Source organism: Kogia breviceps, chromosome 18 (assembly GCF_026419965.1).
Source record: "Kogia breviceps isolate mKogBre1 chromosome 18, mKogBre1 haplotype 1, whole genome shotgun sequence".
Taxonomy (NCBI): Eukaryota; Metazoa; Chordata; class Mammalia; order Artiodactyla; family Physeteridae; genus Kogia; species Kogia breviceps.
Window position 1 is genome coordinate 39,967,629 of NC_081327.1, and position 25,608 is coordinate 39,993,236.

The window sequence follows — 25,608 nt, forward strand, 5'->3', positions numbered from 1 at the left end:
TGAGGAGCGAGAGATTATGAGGAGAGAGAGAGATTGTGAGGAGAGAGATTATGAGGTGAGAGAGATTATGAGGAGAGAGATTATGAGGAGAGATAGAGATTATGAGGAGAGAGAGTGAGATTGTGAGAAGAGTGATAGAGATTATGAGGAGATAGAGAGAGATCGTGAGGAGAGAGAGAGATCATGAGGAGAGAGAGAGATTTTGAGAGAGAGAGAGGGATTATGAGGAGAGAGAGATTATGAGGAGAGAGAGAGATTATGAGGAGAGAGAGATTATGAGGAGAGAGAGATCATGAGGTGAGAGAGAGATTATGAGGAGAGAGAGATTATGAGGAGAGAGAGTGAGGTTGTGAGGAGAGTGAGAGAGATTGTGAGGAGAGAGAGAGATTATGAGGGGAGAGAGAGAGATCATGAGGAGAGAGAGAGAGGAATTATGAGGAGAGGGATTATGAGGAGAGAGAGAGGGATTATGAGGAGAGAGATTATGAGGAGAGAGATTGTGAGGAGAGAGAGATTGTGAGGAGAGAGAGATTATGAGGAGAGAGAGAGATTGTGAGGAGAGAGAGAGATTGTGAGGAGAGAGAGATTGTGAGGAGAGAGATTATGAGGTGAGAGAGATTATGAGGAGAGAGAGATTATGAGGAGAGAGATTATGAGGAGAGAGATTATGAGGAGAGAGAGATTATGAGGAGAGAGAGAGATTATGAGGAGAGAGAGTGAGATTGTGAGGAGAGTGATAGAGATTATGAGGAGATAGAGATCGTGAGGAGAGAGAGAGATCATGAGGAGAGAGAGAGAGGAATTATGAGGAGAGGGATTATGAGGAGAGAGAGAGGGATTATGAGGAGAGAGATTATGAGGAGAGAGATTGTGAGGAGAGAGAGATTGTGAGGAGAGAGAGATTATGAGGAGAGAGAGAGATTGTGAGGAGAGAGAGAGATTGTGAGGAGAGAGAGATTGTGAGGAGAGAGATTATGAGGTGAGAGAGATTATGAGGAGAGAGAGATTATGAGGAGAGAGATTATGAGGAGAGAGATTATGAGGAGAGAGAGAGATTATGAGGAGAGAGAGAGATTATGAGGAGAGAGAGTGAGATTGTGAGGAGAGTGATAGAGATTATGAGGAGATAGAGATCGTGAGGAGAGAGAGAGATCATGAGGAGAGAGAGGGATTATGAGGAGAGAGAGAGAGATTATGAGGAGAGAGATTATGAGGAGAGAGAGAGACTGTGAGGAGAGAGAGTTTGTGAGGAGAGAGAGAGATTGTGAGGAGAGAGAGAGAGATTGTGAGGAGAGAGAGAGATTATGAGGAGAGAGAGATTATGAGGAGAGAGTGAGAGGGATTATGAGGAGAGAGAGATTATGAGGAGGGGGGGTTATGAGGAGAGAGATTATGAGGAGAGAGAGGAATTATGAGGAGATTATGAGGAGAAAGATTATGAGGAGAGAGAGAGAGATTGTGAGGAGAGAGAGAGATTGTGAGGGGAGAGAGAGATTGTGAGGAGATAGAGATTATGAGGAGAGAGAGAGATTATGAGGAGAGAGTGAGATTGTGAGGAGAGTGAGAGAGATTATGAGGAGAGAGAGATTGTGAGGAGAGAGAGAGATTATGAGGAGAGCAAGAGAGAATATGAGGAGAGAGAGATTATGAGGAGAAAGAGAGATTATGAGGAGAGAGAGATCATGAGGAGAGAGAGAGAGGAATTATGAGTAGAGAGATTATGAGGAGAGAGAGAGGGATTATGAGGAGAGAGAGATTATGAGGAGAGAGAGAGGGATTATGAGGAGAGAGATTATGAGGAGAGAGAGATTGTGAGGAGAGAGAGAGAGATTATGAGGAGAGAGAGATTATGAGGAGAGAGAGAGATCATGAGGAGAGAGAGAGATTATGAGGAGAGATAGAGGGATTATGAGGAGAGAGAGATTATGAGGAGAGAGAGAGGGATTATGAGGAGAGAGATTATGAGGAGAGAGAGATTATGAGGAGAGAGAGAGATTGTGAGGAGAGAGAGAGAGATTAGGAGAGAGAGATTATGAGGAAAGAGAGATTATGAGGAGAGAGAGATTATGAGGAGAGAGAGAGATTGTGAGGAGAGAGAGATTATGAGGAGAGAGAGAGATTGTGAGGAGAGAGAGATTATGAGGAGAGAGAGAGATTGTGAGGAGAGAGAGATTATGAGGAGAGAGAGATCATGAGGAGAGAGAGATTATGAGGAGAGAGAGAGAGATTATGAGGAGAGAGAGTGAGGTTGTGAGGAGAGTGAGAGAGATTGTGAGGAGAGAGAGATTATGAGGAGAGAGAGAGAGGAATTATGAGGAGAGGGATTATGAGGAGAGAGAGAGGGATTATGAGGAGAGAGATTATGAGGAGAGAGAGATTGTGAGGAGAGAGAGATTGTGAGGAGAGAGAGAGATTATGAGGAGAGAGAGAGATTGTGAGGAGAGAGAGAGAGATTGTGAGGAGAGAGATTATGAGGTGAGAGAGATTATGAGGAGAGAGAGATTATGAGGAGAGAGATTATGAGGAGAGAGAGAGATTATGAGGAGAGAGAGTGAGATTGTGAGGTGAGTGATAGAGATTATGAGGAGATAGAGAGAGATCGTGAGGAGAGAGAGAGATCATGAGGAGAGAGAGAGATTTTGAGAGAGAGAGAGGGATTATGAGGAGAGAGAGAGAGATTATGAGGAGAGAGAGGTTATGAGGAGAGACAGATTATGAGGAGAAAGAGAGAGATTATGAGGAGAGAGAGAGAGACTGAGGAGAGAGAGTTTGTGAGGAGAGAGAGAGATTGTGAGGAGAGAGAGAGAGATTATGAGGAGAGAGATATCATGAGGAGAGAGTGAGAGGGATTATGAGAAGAGAGAGATTATGAGGAGAGAGGGGGGGGTTATGAGGAGAGAGATTCTGAGGAGAGAGAGGGATTATGAGGAGAGAGAGATTATGAGGAGAGAGAGATCATGAGTAGAGAGAGAGATTATGAGGAGAGAGAGAGAGATTATGAGGAGAGAGAGTGAGGTTGTGAGGAGAGTGAGAGAGATTGTGAGGAGAGAGAGAGATTATGAGGAGAGAGAGAGAGGAATTATGAGGAGAGGGATTATGAGGAGAGAGAGAGGGATTATGAGGAGAGAGATTATGAGGAGAGAGAGATTGTGAGGAGAGAGAGATTGTGAGGAGAGAGAGAGATTATGAGGAGAGAGAGAGATTGTGAGGAGAGAGAGAGAGATTGTGAGGAGCGAGAGATTATGAGGAGAGAGAGAGATTGTGAGGAGAGAGATTATGAGGTGAGAGAGATTATGAGGAGAGAGAGATTATGAGGAGAGAGATTATGAGGAGAGATAGAGATTATGAGGAGAGAGAGTGAGATTGTGAGAAGAGTGATAGAGATTATGAGGAGATAGAGAGAGATCGTGAGGAGAGAGAGAGATCATGAGGAGAGAGAGAGATTTTGAGAGAGAGAGAGGGATTATGAGGAGAGAGAGAGAGATTATGAGGAGAGAGAGGTTATGAGGAGAGACAGATTATGAGGAGAAAGAGAGAGATTATGAGGAGAGAGAGAGAGACTGTGAGGAGAGAGAGTTTGTGAGGAGAGAGAGAGATTGTGAGGAGAGAGAGAGAGATTATGAGGAGAGAGAGATTATGAGGAGAGAGTGAGAGGGATTATGAGAAGAGAGAGATTATGAGGAGAGAGGGGGGGTTTATGAGGAGAGAGATTCTGAGGAGAGAGAGGGATTATGAGGAGAGAGAGATTATGAGGAGAGAGAGATCATGAGTAGAGAGAGAGATTATGAGGAGAGAGAGAGAGATTATGAGGAGAGAGAGTGAGGTTGTGAGGAGAGTGAGAGAGATTGTGAGGAGAGAGAGAGATTATGAGGAGAGAGAGAGAGGAATTATGAGGAGAGGGATTATGAGGAGAGAGAGAGGGATTATGAGGAGAGGGATTATGAGGAGAGAGAGATTGTGAGGAGAGAGAGATTGTGAGGAGAGAGAGAGATTATGAGGAGAGAGAGAGATTGTGAGGAGAGAGAGAGAGATTGTGAGGAGCGAGAGATTATGAGGAGAGAGAGAGATTGTGAGGAGAGAGATTATGAGGTGAGAGAGATTATGAGGAGAGAGATTATGAGGAGAGATAGAGATTATGAGGAGAGAGAGTGAGATTGTGAGAAGAGTGATAGAGATTATGAGGAGATAGAGAGAGATCGTGAGGAGAGAGAGAGATCATGAGGAGAGAGAGAGATTTTGAGAGAGAGAGAGGGATTATGAGGAGAGAGAGAGAGATTATGAGGAGAGAGAGGTTATGAGGAGAGACAGATTATGAGGAGAAAGAGAGAGATTATGAGGAGAGAGAGAGAGACTGTGAGGAGAGAGAGTTTGTGAGGAGAGAGAGAGATTGTGAGGAGAGAGAGAGAGATTATGAGGAGAGAGAGATTATGAGGAGAGAGTGAGAGGGATTATGAGAAGAGAGAGATTATGAGGAGAGAGGGGGGGTTTATGAGGAGAGAGATTCTGAGGAGAGAGAGGGATTATGAGGAGAGAGATTATGAGGAGAAAGAGAGATTATGAGGAGAGAGAGAGATTGTGAGGAGAGAGAGAGAGATTATGAGGAGAGAGAGATTATGAGGAGAGTGAGAGAGATTATGAGGAGAGAGGTTATGAGGAGAGACAGATTATGAGGAGAAAGAGAGAGATTACGAGGAGAGAGAGATTGTGAGGAGAGAGAGAGATTGTGAGGAGAGAGAGAGAGATTGTGAGGAGAGAGAGAGAGATTATGAGGAGAGAGAGATTATGAGGAGAGAGAGAGATTGTGAGGAGAGAGAGAGATTGTGAGGAGAGAGAGATTATGAGGAGAGAGATTATGAGGAGAGAGAGATCATGAGGAGAGAGAGAGATTATGAGGAGAGAGAGAGAGATTATGAGGAGAGAGAGTGAGGTTGTGAGGAGAGTGAGAGAGATTGTGAGGAGAGAGAGAGATTATGAGGAGAGAGAGAGAGACTGAGGAGAGAGTTTGTGAGGAGAGAGAGAGATTGTGAGGAGAGAGAGAGAGATTATGAGGAGAGAGAGATTATGAGGAGAGAGTGAGAGGGATTATGAGAAGAGAGAGATTATGAGGAGAGAGAGAGATTGTGAGGAGAGAGAGAGATTGTGAGGAGAGAGAGATTATGAGGAGAGAGATTATGAGGAGAGAGAGATCATGAGGAGAGAGAGAGATTATGAGGAGAGAGAGAGAGATTATGAGGAGAGAGAGTGAGGTTGTGAGGAGAGTGAGAGAGATTGTGAGGAGAGAGAGAGATTATGAGGAGAGAGAGAGAGACTGAGGAGAGAGTTTGTGAGGAGAGAGAGAGATTGTGAGGAGAGAGAGAGAGATTATGAGGAGAGAGAGATTATGAGGAGAGAGTGAGAGGGATTATGAGAAGAGAGAGATTATGAGGAGAGAGGGGGGGTTTATGAGGAGAGAGATTCTGAGGAGAGAGAGGGATTATGAGGAGAGAGAGATTATGAGGAGAGAGAGATCATGAGGAGAGAGAGAGATTATGAGGAGAGAGAGTGAGGTTGTGAGGAGAGAGAGAGAGATTGTGAGGAGAGAGAGAGATTATGAGGAGAGAGAGAGAGGAATTATGAGGAGAGGGATTATGAGGAGAGAGAGAGGGATTATGAGGAGAGAGATTATGAGGAGAGAGAGATTGTGAGGAGAGAGAGATTATGAGGAGAGAGAGAGATTATGAGGAGAGAGAGAGAGGAATTATGAGGAGAGGGATTATGAGGAGAGGGATTATGAGGAGAGAGAGAGGGATTATGAGGAGAGAGATTATGAGGAGAGAGAGATTGTGAGGAGAGAGAGATTGTGAGGAGAGAGAGAGATTATGAGGAGAGAGAGAGATTGTGAGGAGAGAGAGAGATTGTGAGGAGCGAGAGATTATGAGGAGAGAGAGAGATTGTGAGGAGAGAGATTATGAGGTGAGAGAGATTATGAGGAGAGAGAGATTATGAGGAGAGAGATTATGAGGAGAGATAGAGATTATGAGGAGAGAGAGTGAGATTGTGAGAAGAGTGATAGAGATTATGAGGAGATAGAGAGAGATCGTGAGGAGAGAGAGAGATCATGAGGAGAGAGAGAGATTTTGAGAGAGAGAGAGGGATTATGAGGAGAGAGAGAGAGATTATGAGGAGAGAGAGGTTATGAGGAGAGACAGATTATGAGGAGAAAGAGAGAGATTATGAGGAGAGAGAGAGAGACTGTGAGGAGAGAGAGTTTGTGAGGAGAGAGAGAGATTGTGAGGAGAGAGAGAGAGATTATGAGGAGAGAGAGATTATGAGGAGAGAGTGAGAGGGATTATGAGAAGAGAGAGATTATGAGGAGAGAGGGGGGGTTTATGAGGAGAGAGATTCTGAGGAGAGAGAGGGATTATGAGGAGAGAGAGATTATGAGGAGAAAGAGAGATTATGAGGAGAGAGAGAGAGATTATGAGGAGAGAGAGATTATGAGGAGAGTGAGAGAGATTATGAGGAGAGAGGTTATGAGGAGAGACAGATTATGAGGAGAAAGAGAGAGATTACGAGGAGAGAGAGATTGTGAGGAGAGAGAGAGATTGTGAGGAGAGAGAGAGAGATTGTGAGGAGAGAGAGAGAGATTATGAGGAGAGAGAGATTATGAGGAGAGAGAGATTGTGAGGAGAGAGAGAGATTGTGAGGAGAGAGAGATTATGAGGAGAGAGATTATGAGGAGAGAGAGATCATGAGGAGAGAGAGAGATTATGAGGAGAGAGAGAGAGATTATGAGGAGAGAGAGTGAGGTTGTGAGGAGAGTGAGAGAGATTGTGAGGAGAGAGAGAGATTATGAGGAGAGAGAGAGAGACTGAGGAGAGAGTTTGTGAGGAGAGAGAGAGAGATTATGAGGAGAGAGAGATTATGAGGAGAGAGTGAGAGGGATTATGAGAAGAGAGAGATTATGAGGAGAGAGGGGGGGTTTATGAGGAGAGAGATTCTGAGGAGAGAGAGGGATTATGAGGAGAGAGAGATTATGAGGAGAGAGAGATTATGAGGAGAGAGAGATCATGAGGAGAGAGAGAGATTATGAGGAGAGAGAGTGAGGTTGTGAGGAGAGAGAGAGAGATTGTGAGGAGAGAGAGAGAGGAATTATGAGGAGAGGGATTATGAGGAGAGAGAGAGGGATTATGAGGAGAGATTATGAGGAGAGAGAGATTGTGAGGAGAGAGAGATTGTGAGGAGAGAGAGAGATTATGAGGAGAGAGAGAGAGATTGTGAGGAGAGAGAGAGAGATTGTGAGGAGCGAGAGATTATGAGGAGAGAGAGAGATTGTGAGGAGAGAGATTATGAGGTGAGAGAGATTATGAGGAGAGAGAGATTATGAGGAGAGAGATTATGAGGAGAGATAGAGATTATGAGGAGAGAGAGTGAGATTGTGAGGAGAGTGATAGAGATTATGAGGAGATAGAGAGAGATCGTGAGGAGAGAGAGAGATCATGAGGAGAGAGAGAGATTTTGAGAGAGAGAGAGGGATTATGAGGAGAGAGAGAGAGATTATGAGGAGAGAGAGGTTATGAGGAGAGACAGATTATGAGGAGAAAGAGAGAGATTATGAGGAGAGAGAAAGAGACTGTGAGGAGAGAGAGTTTGTGAGGAGAGAGAGAGATTGTGAGGAGAGAGAGAGAGATTATGAGGAGAGAGATTATGAGGAGAGAGTGAGAGGGATTATGAGAAGAGAGAGATTATGAGGAGAGAGGGGGGGTTTATGAGGAGAGAGATTCTGAGGAGAGAGAGGGATTATGAGGAGAGAGAGATTATGAGGAGAGAGAGAGATTGTGAGGAGAGAGAGAGAGATTATGAGGAGAGAGAGATTATGAGGAGAGTGAGAGAGATTATGAGGAGAGAGGTTATGAGGAGAGACAGATTATGAGGAGAAAGAGAGAGATTATGAGGAGAGAGAGATTGTGAGGAGAGAGAGATTGTGAGGAGAGAGAGAGATTGTGAGGAGAGAGAGATTATGAGGAGAGAGAGATTATGAGGAGAGAGAGTGAGAGGGATTATGAGGAGAAAGAGATTATGAGGAGAAAGAGATTATGAGGAGAGAGGAGATTGTGAGGAGAGAGAGAGATTATGAGGAGAGAGAGAGAGATTATGAGGAGAGAGAGAGATTGTGAGGAGAGTGAGAGAGATTATGAGGAGAGAGATTGTGAGGAGAGAGAGAGGGATTGTGAGTAGAGAGAGATTATGAGGAGAGTGATAGAGATTATGAGCACAGAGAGATTATGAGCAGAGAGAGTGATTATGAGGAGAGAGTGATTATGAGGAGAGAAAGATTATGAGAAGAGAGAGATTATGAGGAGAGAGAGGGATTGTGAGGAGAGAGAGAGAGAGATTATGAGGAGAGTGATAGAGATTATGAGGAGAGAGAGTGATTATGAGGAGAGAGAGATTATGAGGAGAGAGAGAGAGATGAAGAGAGAGAGATTATGAGGAGAGAGAGAGATTATGAGGAGAGAGAGAGAGATTGTGAGGAGAGAGAGAGATTTGTGAGGAGAGAGAGATTATGAGGAGAGAGAGAGAGATTGTGAGGAGGGAGAGAGAGATTATGAGGAGAGAGAGAGAGATTATGAGAACAGAGTGATTATGAGGAGAGAGAGAGATTATGAGGAGAGAGAGAGATTATGAGGAGAGAGAGATTATGAGGAGAGATCTGGTCTTAATCTTTTTTTGTATCATTCGAGTAATGTTTAGTTTCATTCTTTGGTAGAGTCCAACAATTGTAGAATTATACTAGGACCTAAGGAACCTTTTACTTTTTTCCCTAGAGGTAAACACTATTAATAGTTTGGTGTGTTGGGCTTCCCTGGTGGCGCAGTGGTTGAGAATCCGCCTGCTGATGCAGGGGACACCGGTTCGTGCCCCGGTCCGGGAAGATCCCACATGCCACGGAGCTGCTGGGCCCGTGAGTCATGGCCCCTGAGCCTGCGTGTCCGGAGCCTGTGCTCCACAACGGGAGAGGCCCCAACAGTGAGAGGCCCACGTACCACAAAAAAAAAAAAAAAAAAAGTTTGGTGTGTTTCCTTTCGGTTTTTTCTTCCACTTTTGTAAATGGCCATGTACATATGGTACAGTTTTTAAAACAACATGTGTAATTGTGCAAGTATTCTGTGACTACCACATTCAATACAAGGAAATGAGAGGAAATATTTCAAACAGTACAAAATGATAATAGTGAAAAGTAATAACTTCCCCCTGCCTCTCATCCCTCAGTTTACTTCCCCACGTAATAAATATTACCAATTTTTCATATATCCTTCCAGAGAAAATTCTACATATATATAAACATGTGTTTATGTATCTTTTTTTAAAGAAACACAAATGGCAGCATACTATCTGCATTGTTCTGGACATTTGAGTTGTTTTCGATCTTTTGCTGTTAGAGAAAGATGCTATAATAATTATCCTTCTTGCATACAGCTCTTTGGGCACATGTACTAGTGTATCTGTACGATAAATTCATAGAAGTTGAACTGCTTATATATTCCTAGAAGAGGGAGTGGCATGTACGAAGACCCAGAGGCAAGAGAAAAGAAACCTAGGACGTTCTGGATACTGAAAGCAGCGACTAGAGCAGAGTGGATGAGGCTGGGTGCAGATATGCTGATAGAGCCTTGAAGGACCCTGTAGGCCCGGTGAAAGGGTTTAGACTTCAGCCTAAGAGTTTTAGCATGGGAGGTTTCAGAAGGGAAGTTTCCTTGCTGATAATGAACTTATATTTTAGAAATCTGTGGCCACTGTGTAAAAAATGGGTAGTAATGGAGCAAGAGGGAAAGCAGGGAAACTAGTCAGGAGGCCATCGCACTTGGCCAGGCGAGATACAATGTCGGCCTGACTTAAGGTAGGGGATCTCAACAGAATTGCTGTTTGTCTAGTTTTGTTGTATTTTTTGTTTTGTTAAACTAAGCTGGAATCCTATCCTGTGTCCTCTTTTGTAACCTTTTTTCATGTTATATGTTATGAACATTTTCCTTGTTAGATACCCTATGTTACCTCAAATTACTGGGAACATAGTTCCTTATTGCTAAATGTTAAGCTTTCTAACCTATTGCTTGTTGTTGGCCTTAGCTATTTGCCTCGAATACTTCATGTCTCTTCTTATTCCCCATGGTTCGAATTATTTCTAAAATAAGAGTAGGACTTCCCTGGTGGTGCAGTGGTTGAGAGTCCACCTGCCGATGCAGGGCACACGGGTTCGTGCCCCGGCCCGGGAAGTTCCCACATGCCGCGGAGCGGCTGGGCCCATGAGCCATGGCAACTGAGCCTGCGCATGCGGAGCACAGGCTCCGGAACGGGAGAGGCCACAACAGTGAGAGGCCCGCATACCGCAAAAAAAAATAAAATAAGAGTAAATTGGCTTCCCTGGTGGTGCAGTGGTTGAGAGTCCGCCTGCTGATGCAGGGGATGCGAGTTTGTGCCCCAGTCCGGGAAGATCCCACATGCCGCGAAGCAGCTGGGCCTGTGAGCCATGGCCGCTGAGCCTGCGCATCTGGAGCCTGTGCTCCGTAACGGGAGAGGCCACAACAGAGAGAGGCCCGCATACCAAAAAAAATAAAAAATAAAAAATAAAATAAAATAAGAGTAAATTGACTTTGAATGAAAGCCAAGTTAATTGTAAATTTGAGTGCATAGACTTTTATCTATTCAGAATCCTATCAAGTATATAGCTATAGCTCTAAGCATTTTTCACACTGAAATTAAATCCTGTGTTTCTTATTTTGAAAGAGGTAGATGATACACTAGCTTCCCCAACAAGGAAGGAGGAAGTAGAGTCCTAAAGTGTCCTAGATGGGTGAGGGCTTTTGAAGAAAAGAGCAGATAGATATCTTGATGCTTTGTGTGCAGTGGGGAGGGAGGGGGGGAATTATACCCTGACTTAGAGCAGCCTTTCTAGTTAAAACATACCCTAATGGAAGGGGGGGAAGAGCCAGTCTGGTAGACGGTATCTTTTTTTTTTTTCTTTTTTTTTTGGGCTGCTTTGGGTGTTAGTTGCAGCACGCGGGATCTTCATTGCGGTGCGTGGGCTTCTCTCTAGTTCCAGAGTATGGGCTCAGTAGTGTAGCACATGGGCTTAGTTGCCCCGTAGCATGTGGCATCTTAGTTCCCCGACCAGGGATCGAACCCACGTCCCCTGCATTGGAAGGCGGATTCTTTTTTTTTCTTTTTTTTTAAAATTAATTATATTTATTTTTGGCTGCATTGGGTCTTCGTTGCTGCACGTGGGCTTTCTCTAGTTGAGGTGAGCAGGGGCTATACTTTGTTGCGGAGCTCGGGCTCTAGGCGTGTGGGCTTCAGTAGTTGTGGCTTGCAGGCTCAGTCATTGTGGCTCGCAGGCTCAGTAGTTGTGGCGCACGGGCTTCGTTGCTCTGTGGCACGTGAGACCTTCCCGGACCAGAGCTCAAACCCATGTCCCCTGCATTGGCAGGCGGATTCTTAACCACTGCACCACTAGGGAAGCCCCCAGCCTACTACTTTATAGATAAACTCTGGTATTACAAAACTTTGGCATAGCATAGTCACTGTCACAAATTGTTAAGTGTGTGTAAGATACTATACATTCACAGAAGTATGGTACAGAACTATAATAATAGAGGACAGACACCCTAATTGTTTTTAGTAGTTCTTGTATTTCTGTTTTATTTGTATCTTACAGCTTTCTGCTTCTGTTTAAATTTTTTTTGTTGTAGGTATATGTTGAGACTATAAAATAGTAGTGACTTGGTTTCCTGTTGGGAATAAATTTTATTATATAATACATTTTTTTCTTTCCGGCTTCTTGGCGGACAAGGCCTTTGATCCTTCTTTTGTCTTGTCTTTTGAGTATTTGTAAATATATAAATTTCCCACCAACTTCTTGATTAAACTTTTGTCTGAATTTCTTTTTTTTTTTTTTAACATCTTTATTGGAGTATAATTGCTTTACAATGGTGTGTTAGTTTCTGCTTTATAACAAAGTGAATCAGTTATCTATATACATAAGTTCCCATATCTCTTCCCTCTTGCATCTCCTTCCCTCCCACCCTCCCTATCCCACCCCTCTAGGTGGTCACAAAGCACCAAGCTGACTCCCTGTGCTATGCGGCTGCTTCCCACTAGCTGTCTGTTTTACGTTTTATATTTCTTTTTTTTCTCTATTTGTTTCCATATTTCTCAGGAGTAACCACGGTGACAGATTACTTGTTTTTATAACCTAATATAAATTCAAAGTAGCATTTTGTTTCTTTTATTGTTTAAATGTCTCTGTGTTCCTGTGCATGTATAGCCTTTTTCTGTTTTTTAGATTTCTTTGTTCTGTTGAACAACACTTTAACTGTTATTCATATTTTATGCTATACTGTTTAGATGTCTCTCTGTATTTTTTTCATATTAACTGTTTCTTGATCTTTGTTCAAAGGCAGTATATTGCCACTTATTATTGCTATTACTATGCCTTTGGTACAGACACAGACATTGTTTAAGCATTTGACTTCTGATTTAACCTTGACCTTATAGGAGACCCCATTTACCAAATAAAATGGTCTTGTTTCTACAAAGTATCCTTCAGGAGTGAGTACTGGGTTATAGAGACCCTGGAGCGGTGGCCACATGGTCATTGACACACACTGCAAAAACATGAATTCACTCCATTATGTGTGTCCATTTCTCTTTTACTTTCCCCCTTTTTCCTTTTGTCGTTGTTGAGCTTGTCCATACCATCTAGACAGACCTTTTGATATTGATGCTACCCACAATAGAGGTGAAATTTTAGAACGTCCTTCTTGAGTCATACATTCCATTATTGCTCATACAGGAATCATATTAGTTTTGAGGTAGGCTTTTATTTTTATTATTCCAAATAAATAAATGAAATGATTCTTTGTTGTAAAGAATGAACAAAAAATTCTAATAGTAGAAAACTATGGGTATTTGAGTGGTTTTGATTTATGTTGACTTGCATTTAAAGTGCATAACTGTTGTGTTCTATCAATAGGTCAGTCACTTCAAAGCCATAGTCAGCATTCTGTATCAGGATTACCTTGGGACCTTTTGAAATATGGTCTGTCCCACCCCAGACCTATTGAATCAGAATCTCTGGGATCTGTGCATTTTAAAGCTCACCAGGTGATTTTGACACCAGCCAGGTTTGGGAACCACTGCTCAGGTAGAACTTGCCCCCAATCCATAGATGTACTGTATATTTTACACTGTATGTGTGTAATTTATTCCTTTTTATAACATAATTATTTATTCAAGGTGATACTTGCTGTACATCCCCAACCTTTCTCATATTCTCAGTGATGAAACACTGTAGGAGCACTCTAAAGACAGTCTTAACTCTGAGCTGCTTTCAGGATTATGGGCCTGGAGCAGGGCAAGGAGGGACCTGGTGGTCTCTGACATAGTCACCCTTGGGAGAACAAGGAGAAATATGAGGCATTAGGTTGCTGTATGCCAGCAAAAGTGTCATTCAGGCTGTAGAAAGCAGAAAGGGATAGCTCGTGCCTGGGAGGCAGCCTCCAATCCAAACTGTGGCACTAGGATGCTGACTGCCAGATAAGGTTTGTCTTCTGTTTCACGTATAAATGTCCAATAAGTGAAATAAACAGGGTACCCTTAATGAGGGCCTAGAACATGACCTCTGAAACCAGGTCACAATAATAAACGAGGTGGTTTAATACAGTTCCACATGAATTTTTTTGCACAAAGTTTGTCTAATTCCGTACATATTTATGTTTTTCCCACTTACTGTTTCCTCTGCTAGAATGTTTCTCTCTACTGTAGTTCGCCTGTCAAGGTCTATTTTATCCTTTAAGATCCACCTTTAGCAGTTTCTCTCGTTAAAGCCCTCCTTCACCAGCTTAAGCTATCCTTTTTGCCAGGGTGGTGGGAAGTATGTGTTAACCTCTGTTACAGCACACACTATATAGCTCTTGTTTGTTGTTCTCTTTGTCTCCCTGTCAGCTGAGGAGCTCTCTGAGAACCAAGCCCTATGCAGTTAGGACTTTTTTTTCCAAATAATTAAAAGGGAAATTCATTTCTGTGTACCCAGCATCAGGTGCCTTTTGATAAAAGAATTATTATTGGTTTTTATTATTGGTTTAGCACTTCTTATTCTTTGTAGCAAAAGAACTCTTTCACCTTCTATGATTGTTTCACCATATTGTTGAATTAATATTGTTGCAATTACAAATATTTTATTAGTATGTATGTATTTTCTTATTTCCTAGGTTCAAAGCTCTCCATAAATAGAATTTTTCAAGTAGCTGTTAGAATCATTGTTTTGCTTTGACTGCACCTTTTAATATTAACAAATGGGGAGAAGGGTGGGTTAAAAACTGGGGTGCTCTTAAGCGTTTTTACTTAAAAGAGATAGAATTTTATTTCCCTTTTAATTACTTCTCCCCCCTCCCCCAAATGCCCCACCTGTTCTTATTAAAGTTAATGGCACACAACAGGGAAGAGAAAGGTGTACATGTGACTGAGTTGGTGAGTGCTACTTCAGATAAAGGCTGCTTCCGCTTCCAGTCACCCTGAAGTAAATGGTCGCTAATGTTTTTCTGCTTCTCAAACTGAGTCATCCTTTCCACTCAGCTCCTCCCCATTCTTTATGGTAGTCTGCAACTTTCCTGGTACTCAGTATTAATCAGCATGATACTTTGCTTTGAGTTATCTTAAGCTCTCAGATAAGATGATGATGTATATATTTTCAGGAATAGTAGAGTAAAATGGTTATTTTATTTGACTTTTTAAACCTAACTTTTGTTCCAAAAGGGTAAATAATTTTTGTTATTTTTCACTAGTGTTCTGCATCTAATAAAAGTCAGCTTTTCCTTTCATTCTCAGGAGAAACTGGTTACTTATTTGTAATTCCTTTTTTTTTCCCTTGTCCTAATGGCACTTAGTATCCTCTACAGTCAGAATACCGAGCTAGGTTTTTCAGTCTCCTGGCTAAAAACGTTCTTCTAATTTAAAGATCTAGAAAAGAGAAAGCTACAGGGTGTCTCCTCTCTTCTCTGCCTTCTAATGATGTCTGATGTTTTGTATTGAGCAGTCTGAAGGCAAGTTGTTAGGTGACCTCCGTGTTAGGCTATTTCAGAATTGCTGTGGCTTATGGAATCTCAGTGGGGAGTTGGGGCTGCTGTTTCTTGCCAAGAGTGTAGACGGTCTTCTGATCTGCTCCAGGAAATAAGTTGGGGTTTTAGCTATCTGTTGTCCCTGTAGAGAACAACAGTAGTGTATTAAACAAAAAGTTTGGGTGGTTTTATTTATAAAGCAGACTTCTGGAAATTGTCCTTCTCTACTGTCTTATTCTCAATGCACATGTGTTATTCTTAGTACACATATATTTTATAATAACCAGTGCCCCCAAATGACTAAACTCTGAACTAGTGAGTATGAAAGGTTATTTTGGTGGTTTTCCTTTGAGAAATAACCTGACACATTTGCTGTCTAGCCACATAATCAGGTGATAAAAATTACTAAGTCTTAACATCTTCAAAAATTAGTGTATTCACAATTAGCTTTTATTTTTGTGGCAGGATTTTAAAAATCTTAAACCTATACTTGTGTTGTTAAGACTTAATTTTTTCTATTTGAGAAATGACACAAACATAGCAATAAAGGATATAAATTCATATTAAGCTTCCACATAGCATACAAACAAGGTTTTGTTTTTCCATGTTCTCTTCCTGCTTTTGTCATGTGCAGGAACCATTTATACATGTTTCATATGACAGTGACACCAATATTGAATGTCTGCTGCTTACCTAACACTGTTTTTGTGTTCATTGCTGTAGAGTATTCAGAAGTAAAAGGCATAGGACAGATACATAGAACAGTATATTACAGACAAACAAAATAACAAAAATGAAACAAATAAATTAAAGTTCAGTCTGCACTGGTCAAGGTTGAGAAGACTTTGAATAGGGGATAACTTGACCTGGAGGGGACAAGACAGTAGGCTCTTGTGTGGGAGATACCCCAAAGGTGAGGTTGGATGGGTCGAAAGGATGGTAACAAATCATACAGAACTCTGGGATCGAAGCCAAAGAGTTTGGAGTTGACTGAGTAACCCTCAATCCTCATGAGTTCTTCTGCCTCATTTCAGGAAGATTTAGTCTGGCAGCAATATGCTGGACAGACTTTCTATAGTAAGATAGACCAGCCTGGTAGACTGTTTAATTCCTTTTTGGCTCTTTTTCTCTTTCATTCCTGGATTTGATCAGTCACCAGATTCTGTCAACTGGTTGCTACCTTCATTCTGCAGATAATTGGTAGTTTATCAGAGAAGTCATTTTTGTGGGGAAAATTTATCTACGGTTTGTGATTAGAATTCTAAGAAACAGAAAGGTCATATGTTAAGCGAACATATATTCATTGCCTTCTGGGGTGACCTATAAAGATACAGAAGAGCACAGTAGCCAGGCTCTGCCTGCATTGTTTTATTTAATCTTTATGATAGCCAGTGAAATGGATACGATTATTATCTTTGTTTTGTAGAAAAGGAAACTGAGGCACAGAAGGGTAGCATGTCTCACTCCAGGCCACACTGCTAGTAAGTATAAGAACCAGAGTTGGAATGCAGGTCTCTGGTTGGAAAGCCTAAGCTCTTAATGACTATTCCATTCTGTTTCTCCTCTTGCCCCCCCCCTTTTTTTAAGATATGGAACAAGCATTTTCCTCATATAAGGATTATATTAAAACATGATTTTTAATATCTGCATAATGTTCTGTTTCGTGGATGTATCATCATTTACCAAATTTAACTATTCCCCTGTGGTTGTACTTTTAGGTTGTTTATAATTATTCACTCTGATTAATAATGTCCTTATAATCTTCGTGTTCATCTCTGATTTTTTTAAAAATTTTATTTATTTATTTAATATTTATTTTTGGCTGCATTGGGTCTTCGTTGCTGCGCACGGGCTTTCTTTAGTTGTAGTGAGTGGAGACTACTCTTCGTTGCGGTGTGTGAACTTCTCATTGCAGTGGCTTCTCTTGTCGTGGAGCACGGGCTCTAAGCATGCGGGCTTCAGTAGTTGTAGCTCGTGGGCTTTATAGTGCATGCAGGCTCAGTAGTTGTGGCACATGGGTTTACTTGCTCCGCAACATGTGGGATCTTCCCGGCCAGGGCTCGAACCCGTGTCTCTTGCATTGGCAGGCGGATTCTTAGCCACTGAGCCATCAGGGAGGTCCTCTGATTATTTCTGGGCGTAGTCTGAAGTGGAATTACTGGATCACAGTAATTTGAATATTTTAAAAATTCTTGATTCATATTACCAGTTACCTTGCTGTTATTTTTGGATTTTTTCATTGAAGTATAGTTTACCTCCAATATTATATTAGTTTCAGGAGTGCAACATAGTGATTCGGTATTTTTTAATTTGTTTGTTTGTTTGTTTTTTGCGGTATGCGGGCCTCTCACTGTTGTGGCCTCTCGTGTGTCGGAGCACAGGCTCCGGACGCGCAGGCTCAGCGGCCATGGCTCACGGGCCCAGCCGTTCCATAGCATGTGGGATTTTCCTGGACCGGGGCACGAACCCATATCCCCTGCATTGGCAGGTGGACTCTCAACCACTGCGCCACCAGGGAAGCCCCGATATTTTTTAGATTGCACACCATACAAAGTTAATATTTTTTATTCTCTGTAACATTTATTTTATAACTGGTAGTTTGTACCTCTAGTCCCCTTCACCTTTTTCACCCAGCCCCCTAACTCACCTCCTCTCTGGCAACCACTAGATTGTTCTCTGTATCTGTGAGTTACCTCTCTGTATCTGTGAGTTACCTCGCTCATTTCACTGCACCTTGACCAACATTGGGAGTTATCCTTTAAAACAGCCTTAACAGTTTTATAGACGTAAAATGCTGTCACATTATTTTAATTTGTATTCCTCTTAATGTTTAGGAGATTTGGTTGTTTGTGTGTTGTTTTTTTTTTTCTTATTCATCTGCCATTTGTATTTCTTTGAATAATCTACTTGTGTCCTTTTCCCAGCTTTCTCTTTTGGTATTTGTCTTATTCTTATAAAATTTATAATTACTGGGGACTTCCCTGGTGGCACATGGTTAAGAATCCGCCTGCCAATACAGGGGACATGGGTTTGAGCCCTGGTCCGGGAAGATCCCACATGCCGCGGAGCAGCTAAGCCCGTGCGCCACAACTGCTGAGCCCAGGCACCACAACTACTGAAGCCCGCGTGCCTAGAGCCGGTGCTCTGCAGCAAGAGAAGCCACTGCAATGAGAAGCCCACACACCGCAACAAAGAATAACCCCAGCTCGTTGCAACTAGAGAAAGCCAGCACACAGCAACGAAGACCCAACGTGGCCAAAAAAAAAAAAAAACCAAAAACGTGGCCTTCGTTTTTCAGAAACTTTATTGCTATCTTCAATATCTTGTTTATTTTTCAGAGATTTTGAAGATTAAATGAACTAGAAATAATTAACATCTTTACAATGTTTGGCCTTTCTGATCATGGATATAGATAGTAGTGTCCCTATTTAGTGAGGTCTTCTATGCCTCCTGGAAGAGTTTTGTAATCTTCAAATAGGTCTGCAAATTTTGAATTGAGGTTATGTTAAGATTGTTACAACTTTGTATTTCTGTGTTTTTCTGTATTTTCTATTAAATATATATGTGTATACAATTTCAGGTTTATAGCTCATCTTGTTCCACAAAGAATTTGAAAATACAAATGGTAAATGATATAAAGTCAAAACCACAGAAAATACAAATTAGAATAAAAGGTTACTACATAGTTTGAGAGGAAAAAGATTTATTAGGGTGTGGCCAGCTAAAGTAATGGTAACATGATCCTGTTACATAGGTCTCACAATGAAAGAAAAAAATTCCTTAGTTGAAGCAAAGCTTTTCTAAGCATGTAACTCCAAATGAAATTTCTCCCATGTATACTTTAGTGTAAGCCAAGGGCATAATGCCAAAACAAAACTTGGTGAAAGCAAGTTCTGTAGGGGATAAGACCATGTGACCCAAGTATACCCAGCTTTCTGATGGTCTGGCATAATTCTGGGATAAAGCCTAGAATAGGATGATGAATTCCACAGAGAGGTCAAGTCAGATAAGGACAGAAAAGTCTCCTTTGGATTTACCAATTAAGGGCCATTGCTGGCTTCAGAGCAGTTCAGTAGAGTATTGGGGAACAGAAACCAGACTGGTGAAATGAGGCATGGAAGAGAAGTAAAGGTATAGAGACAGTGTGGGGTTGAGTATGGGGAAATACGGAGATGGCAGATGCTACATTTTCAAGAGGGGTTAAGGGGAGTTTTAAGATAAAAAGATTTGAGCAATATAGAGCTGACAGGCAAGAGGGGGAGGGCTGATCCAGCAGGTTCTCCTAGGATTCAGGCCAGGCTGGTGGTGTAGGAGCATAGGCAGACCTCAGGAGCCTTGACCTCATGGGCCTTTACGTTAGAGTCTGGGCCTGTGTATCCTCCCACTCAACCAGTCAGCATGTGTTTTTTTTCACAGTGAGAGAATAGCGGTGAGCAAGGGCAGGGTGGTGTTTAAATACCAGTTTCCTCTCTTCCAGCTCCCTCACCCCCATGTGCCAGTTTCACTCTGCCTCAGTCTGAGGGAACCTCCTCCTGCCCCATCTTCTACCCATAAGTTGATAGAATGATTTTTTTAAAAAGTGTTCCTAAGCTTCAGTTTTTCACCAAGATGGTAGAGAATACAGGAAGGATCTGGTCTTCAGAGTTCCATTTTTTGTGTGCTACTGCAGCCCAGAGGACTAACCCATTTGCCAAGCTCATTTGGTTGTATTAGGGATTAGAATCTAGGTTTCTTTCTTTTCTTTTTTTTTTTTTTTAAGCCACACCTCGCAGCTTGCGGGATTTTAGTTGCCCCACCAGGGATCGAATCCGGGCCACAGCAGTGAAAGCGCTGAGTCCTAACCACTGGACCGCCAGGAAATTCCCCAGGTTTCTTTATTCCTTATCCATTGCCACTGAGTTGAAGGTGATAGCCAAACACATGAGAGAGATCCTTTAGGCAGTGAAACTGGGGGATGGCGCATGTGGATTTGGGTGGAGACAGCTGAAGTAAAAAGGCTAGTGAACGGAATGGCTACGGAGAAGGGAACAGAGCCTTGATGTGCTCTGAGCGGCTGGTGGAGGAGCTCTCAGAGACAAGGGAAGACAAGGGAGAAGAAAGGCTGATGAAGGAAGAGTATAAGTTTCATACTGTTATATGCCAAAGAAACTGAGTTTGAGGATGAGGGGGAGGCCTTTGGGTTGGCTGATGTGGTTCCTGGTGAATGGTGCTTGTAGACCAAGCACAGGGACCACAGAGGGCTAGACAGGGCAAGGACAGGTTCTTAAGATAAGAGCAAAACCATATACACGATCTCATCTATATTTTAAAATACATATCCATAAGAGGAAAAAAACTCAGAAAACAGCACCAAAGTATACTAGGTGATTATCTCTAGGTATAGGAATTGCGAACAACTTTTAAAAATTTTATATGTGCTTCATTTTTCAGACTTCTATAAATAGACTATAATATGCTTTAATAATCTGAAAAAGTGGTGTCCAGAAGTTAATGTAAACCCATTTTTAATGGTGTTGGTCCACAAAAAGATTTGACAAAACCTAGAAAGCATGCCTAACTCAAGCAAGGAGAGAGACAGAGAACATGAGAGACTTCAGAGAAACTGAGTGGAAGGCAGGAGGCACAGCTGAGTCCATAGAGGGAGGAAAGGGATGGATCAGAACTGCTAATGGGGTGACACAGCTAGGAGAGTACAGTCCCCAGGGAGTGAGGAGAGCGACCTGGTCCAGGCTATTAAGTTTGTTACTGATTCATAGACTTCTTTTCCTTGGAGGAAGTTAAGTAGAAGGATCCACTGCTTGGAAGGGATGCACTGCTGGCAGGGATTTCCAAGCAGTGTATGGGCGAGGCTGGTGGCCTGCTACTTTGTGTCTGATTTTTCTTTGTGAAAATAGAACCTACTGCTTTAAGACCCTGAATAGATGCTGATGTTCATGGACCTTATGCCATGTGTTTTTTCACAGTGAGAGAACACTCTTGTCAGCTCAACTCCCTGGCAGCACAGTTGGTTTCAATTTGTACTCCTTCGTACCAATTCTTTATCACCTGGTTTATAATTCCGTAACCTCTTTTAGGTTGTACTTGGTTATTAAAAGCAATTTCTAATATTTTAAGTTCTCAAATTCATGGCAGAGACAACATGAATTTTTCTGTGTTCTTCAAATTGTTGTGTGCTACAAAATCTCACAGAGCTCAGAGATTAAATGTTTTTCCTCCACTGTTTTTTTTTTTTACATTTATTTTGGTTGTGCCAGGTCTTATGGCAGGCGGGCTACTTAGTTGAGGCTCTCAGACTCCTTGGTTGTGGCTCACGGGCTCCTGAGTTGTGGCGTGTGAACTCTTAGTTGCAGCATGCATGTGGCATCTAGTTCCCTGACCAGGGATCGAACCCACACACCCTGCATTAGAAGGCGGATTCTTAACCACTGCGCCACCAGGGAAGTCCCTCTACTGGCTTTATTACTGAGGATATCTAAATAGCCTGGGATTATGTCGTGATTCTGTGGCAGGGCTAGCATTAGCATTTACAGCTTGTGAATTTTTTGTTCTTTGTCCTTTGATACTTTTCCAAGACTGTTTCCAAGGTGGATGGGGCTTTTTCTCTGTTCCTAACTCCAACATTGAAGTTATCATCTTTGCTGGGGTACTAATTTCAGACCTTCATGGCCTGGAAAATGCTTTTTTAAAAAATGTGAGAAGAGTAATGGTATAAAGTAGTACCTCTCAAACTTTAATATATGACACCACTTAGGGATCTATTAAATTGCAAATTCTGATTCTGTGGGTCAAGGGTGGAGCCTGCAGTTCTGTGTTTCTAACAAGTTCCAAGGTTAAGCCAATGCTGCTGGTCCTCAGATCATACTTTGAATAACAGGTATAAACTGTGCTGTCCAATACAGTAGCCCTTAACCACATGTGGCTGTTGAGAACTTACAGTGTGACTAGTTCAGATTGAGGTGTACTATAAAATATATACCACATTTCAGAGGCTTATGAAGAAAGAATATACAATATCTCAATTTTTTATATTGATTTCATCTTGAAATGATAATATTTTGGACATACTGGGTTAAATAAAATAGATTACTAAAATTAATTTCACCTGTTTCTTGTTAAATATGGCTACTGGAAATTTTTATTTTTATTTATTTTTTTAAAATTTCTTTTTATTTTTGGCTGTGTTGGGTCTTTGTTGCTGCTTACAGGCTTTCTCTAGTTGTGTTGAGCCGGGGCTACGCTCCATTGTGTGTGGGCTTCTTATTGCAGTGGTTTCTCTTGTTGCAGAGCGCGGGCTCTAGGCGCGCGGGCTTCAGTAGTTGTGGCACTTGGGCTCAGTAGTTGTGTCTCACAGGCTCTAGAGCGCAGGCTCAGTAGTTGTGGTGCACAGGCTTAGTTGCTCCACAGCATGTGGGATCTTCCTGGACCAGGGATCAAACGCATATCCCCTGCATTGGCAGGCGGATTCTTAACCACTGTGCTACCACGGAAGTCCCTGGAAATTTTTTAATGGTACATATGTGGCTCACTTTTATGGCTTCCAATATATTTCTATTGGATAGTGCCAGTATAGAACATTCCTGTCCCTAGACAAATCCATCTGAACAGTATTGGTTCTATAAAAGTAATTATAGTTAGTATCATGGCTCAAGTAGTCTTTGGTGATCAGAAATATAAATAAGATCTTATAAAAATGCTAGCACGGGGTTCCCTGGTGGTGCAGTGGTTGAGAGTCCACCTGTCAATGCAGGGGACACGGGATCGTGCCCCGATCTGGGAAGATACCACATGCCGCAGAGCAGCTAGGCCTGTGAGCCATGGTCACTGAGCCTGCGCGTCCGGAGCCTGTGCTCCGCGACGGGAGAGGCCACAACAGTGAGAGGCCCACGAACCGCAAAAAAAAAAAAAAAAAAAAAAAAAAATGCTAGCACATTGATGCTCAGACATTTTTATTTACAGGCAAATTATAAAGCACTTCACAAATGTCCCTTGACCCTCATGTTCTGCAGTAACATTTTGTTACATTTGTCCTTGCTGTTAATGGAACAGATAGTAAGAGATCTTTGCATTGAGCATTGTATCAATAGTATATACTCTTGGTTGTTGAGAATAAGGGACTAATGAAAGCAGGTAATGGCAGAACAACCCAACAACCCACAAGGTTTTCCATTAGCCTTGGCTTTTGTTCCATGCAGAGGGTGAGGTTTGCTGAATCTGTCCAAATACGCAGGTTGCTTCAAGCCTGGCTTTTGCCCTCAAAGAGCTTTAACAAGCCAACTGGGGAAATGGATCATTTTGAGAAAAATTTTAAATGTATAGTAGTGTGGTTGTTTTATCAGCAGACACATACAGGGAAAAGTAATGGCTAAAGACCAACAAGTCATGAATCTGAATAGGTTATCTGGGGTCAGATACTGAAGGGCCTTGAAAGCCAGAGGGCATTATATGTATCATGCATCTTTCCCTTTTGCAAAAATACGGATACACTTTGTTGAAGAAATCAAGCACTGTTCTTTATGAACCAAGTAAATCTTAATTTCCCCTGCTCAGAAAGCATATGTGGGACTTCCCTGGTGGCACAGTGGTTAAGAATCCCCCTGCCAATGCAGGCGATGTGGTTTCGAGCCCAGGTCCGGGAAGATCCCACATGCCGGGGAGCAACTAAGCCTGTACGCCACAACTACTGAAGCCCGCGTGCCTAGAGCCCGTGCTCTGCAACAAGAGAAGGCACTGCTATGAGAAGCCTGTGCACTGCAATGAAGAGTAGCCTCCACTTGTTGCAAATAGAGAAAGCCCACACACAGCAACAAAGACCCAATGTCTTTTTAAAATAAATAAAATTTTTAAAAGGAAAGAAAGAAAGCATATGTGATTTCCCATTGACAGCCAAATGAGTGTAGTCTTTTTTTTGTTTGTTTTTTCTTTTGTGGTACGTGGGCCTCTCACTGTTGTGGCCTCTCCTATTGCGGAGCACAGGCTCCAGATACACAGGCTCAGCGGCCATGGCTCACAGGCCCAGCCGCTCCACGGCGTGTGGGACCTTCCTGGACCGGGGCACGAACCCGTGTCCCCTGCGTCGGCAGGTGGACTCTCAACCACTGCACCGCCAGGGAAGCCTATGAGTATAGTCTTAATATTTTGTCATTCAAGACCATCCAATCTATGGCCACAACCAATACATCTCTCTCCTATCTCTTTCTACCCTTTCCTCTATCCTGTGCTTTTTAAGTCTTTTATTCTTTAACTCTTTTATTCTTTCTCATAACCAATTCCATCATATATTTTTTTCTACGTAGGGACCCCCTCCCTTGCAAAATTTGTGTGTGTGCACACACACCATGCTGTCTTTAGATATCCTGCCCATCTTGATCTCACACCTGGTTATGTAGGGTTCTCCAAACCTACCACTTTTACCTTGAGCCATTGTACCTAGTCTGTCTTTTTTGTTAGATAGTAACTCCTAGAATGCAGGACCAGGCCTGCATAGTTTTAGTCTTTGTACTGCTTTACAGGTGGTCCTGACTTAGGGAGCCTTCTCTGACTGCTAGTATGGATAGTGTTAAGGTACCTGAATTGAAGAAACGTGTCTGTAATAGAAGTAGCAAAAGCTTTGTTTGAGACGAGGGCAGGAATACAAAGCACTTTAAATTTTAATTTTGAATTAACCTTTTATATATTTGTCAGTTTTGTTAAGTCAGATTATTGATATGAATTAAATAATTGATGAAACTCATTTTATTCTTAGGTATCTCGGTATTCTCAGCACTCAAGACATAAGAGCCAGAAACTGAATCAGAAAAAAAACTGATTTTTTTTTTCTGTTTTCTATTATGTGTTCAGTTAGCATTTATTGTGTTCTTACCAACCTGGGCATAGTGCTCAAGAGTAAAAACTACTTGTTTTCATGGTCTCTGTCCTCAAGGAACTCATGGTCTTATAGACAAGAGAGATACATGAATGTCAAGTTGATGGTATGAGACAGGAGGTAGCGGTGTGTGTAGCTGCAAGCAGGACTATTGGAGTCTGGATCCAAGTTCTGATTTTGGCTCCAAAAAAAACTCGGGTGGCTTGTTTCCTAAGGGAGAATTTAGCTAAAAACAGTGAGGTCCTCTGCCAGATGTAAGAAATGTGTAAGATTTAAACCAGTTTTGTGAATAACTCTTTAATATCAAATATCCAGTCAGAGTTGAATCTCATTGTCTTGTGGCTTTTTTTAAAAAAATAAATTTATTTCTTTATTTTTGGCTGCATTGGGTATTCGTTGTTATGAGCGGGGGCTACTCTTTGTTGTGGTGCGTGGGCTTCTTGTTGCGGAGCGGAGCACAGGCTCTAGAGTGTAGGCTCAGCAGTTGTGGTGCACGGGCTTAGTTGCTCCATGGCATGTGGGATCTTCCCGGACCAGGGCTTGAATCCATGTCCCCTGCATTGGCAGGCAGACTCTTAACCACTGTGCCACCAGGGAAGTCCCTTAAAAAAAAGAAAAAGATTTTATTTTATTTATTTTTGGCTGTGTTGGGTC

The 25,608-nt window shown here is 42.2% G+C and overlaps 1 protein-coding gene across 7 annotated transcripts in view; it reads left to right on the plus strand.

The window, feature by feature from the left end:
* The window catches only part of CTCF (CCCTC-binding factor), a 63,782-nt gene that overhangs the window by 16,229 nt on the left and 21,945 nt on the right, over positions 1 to 25,608 (plus strand). For 3 of the 7 annotated variants that reach the window (XM_067018391.1, XM_067018388.1, XM_067018389.1), the window contains one exon: positions 16,519 to 16,573. The exons of the other annotated variants lie outside the window; for them this stretch is intronic. The gene's annotated coding sequence lies outside the window, so the exon portion shown is untranslated. The remainder of the gene's footprint in view (positions 1 to 16,518; positions 16,574 to 25,608) is intronic. 7 annotated transcript variants of the gene reach the window in all.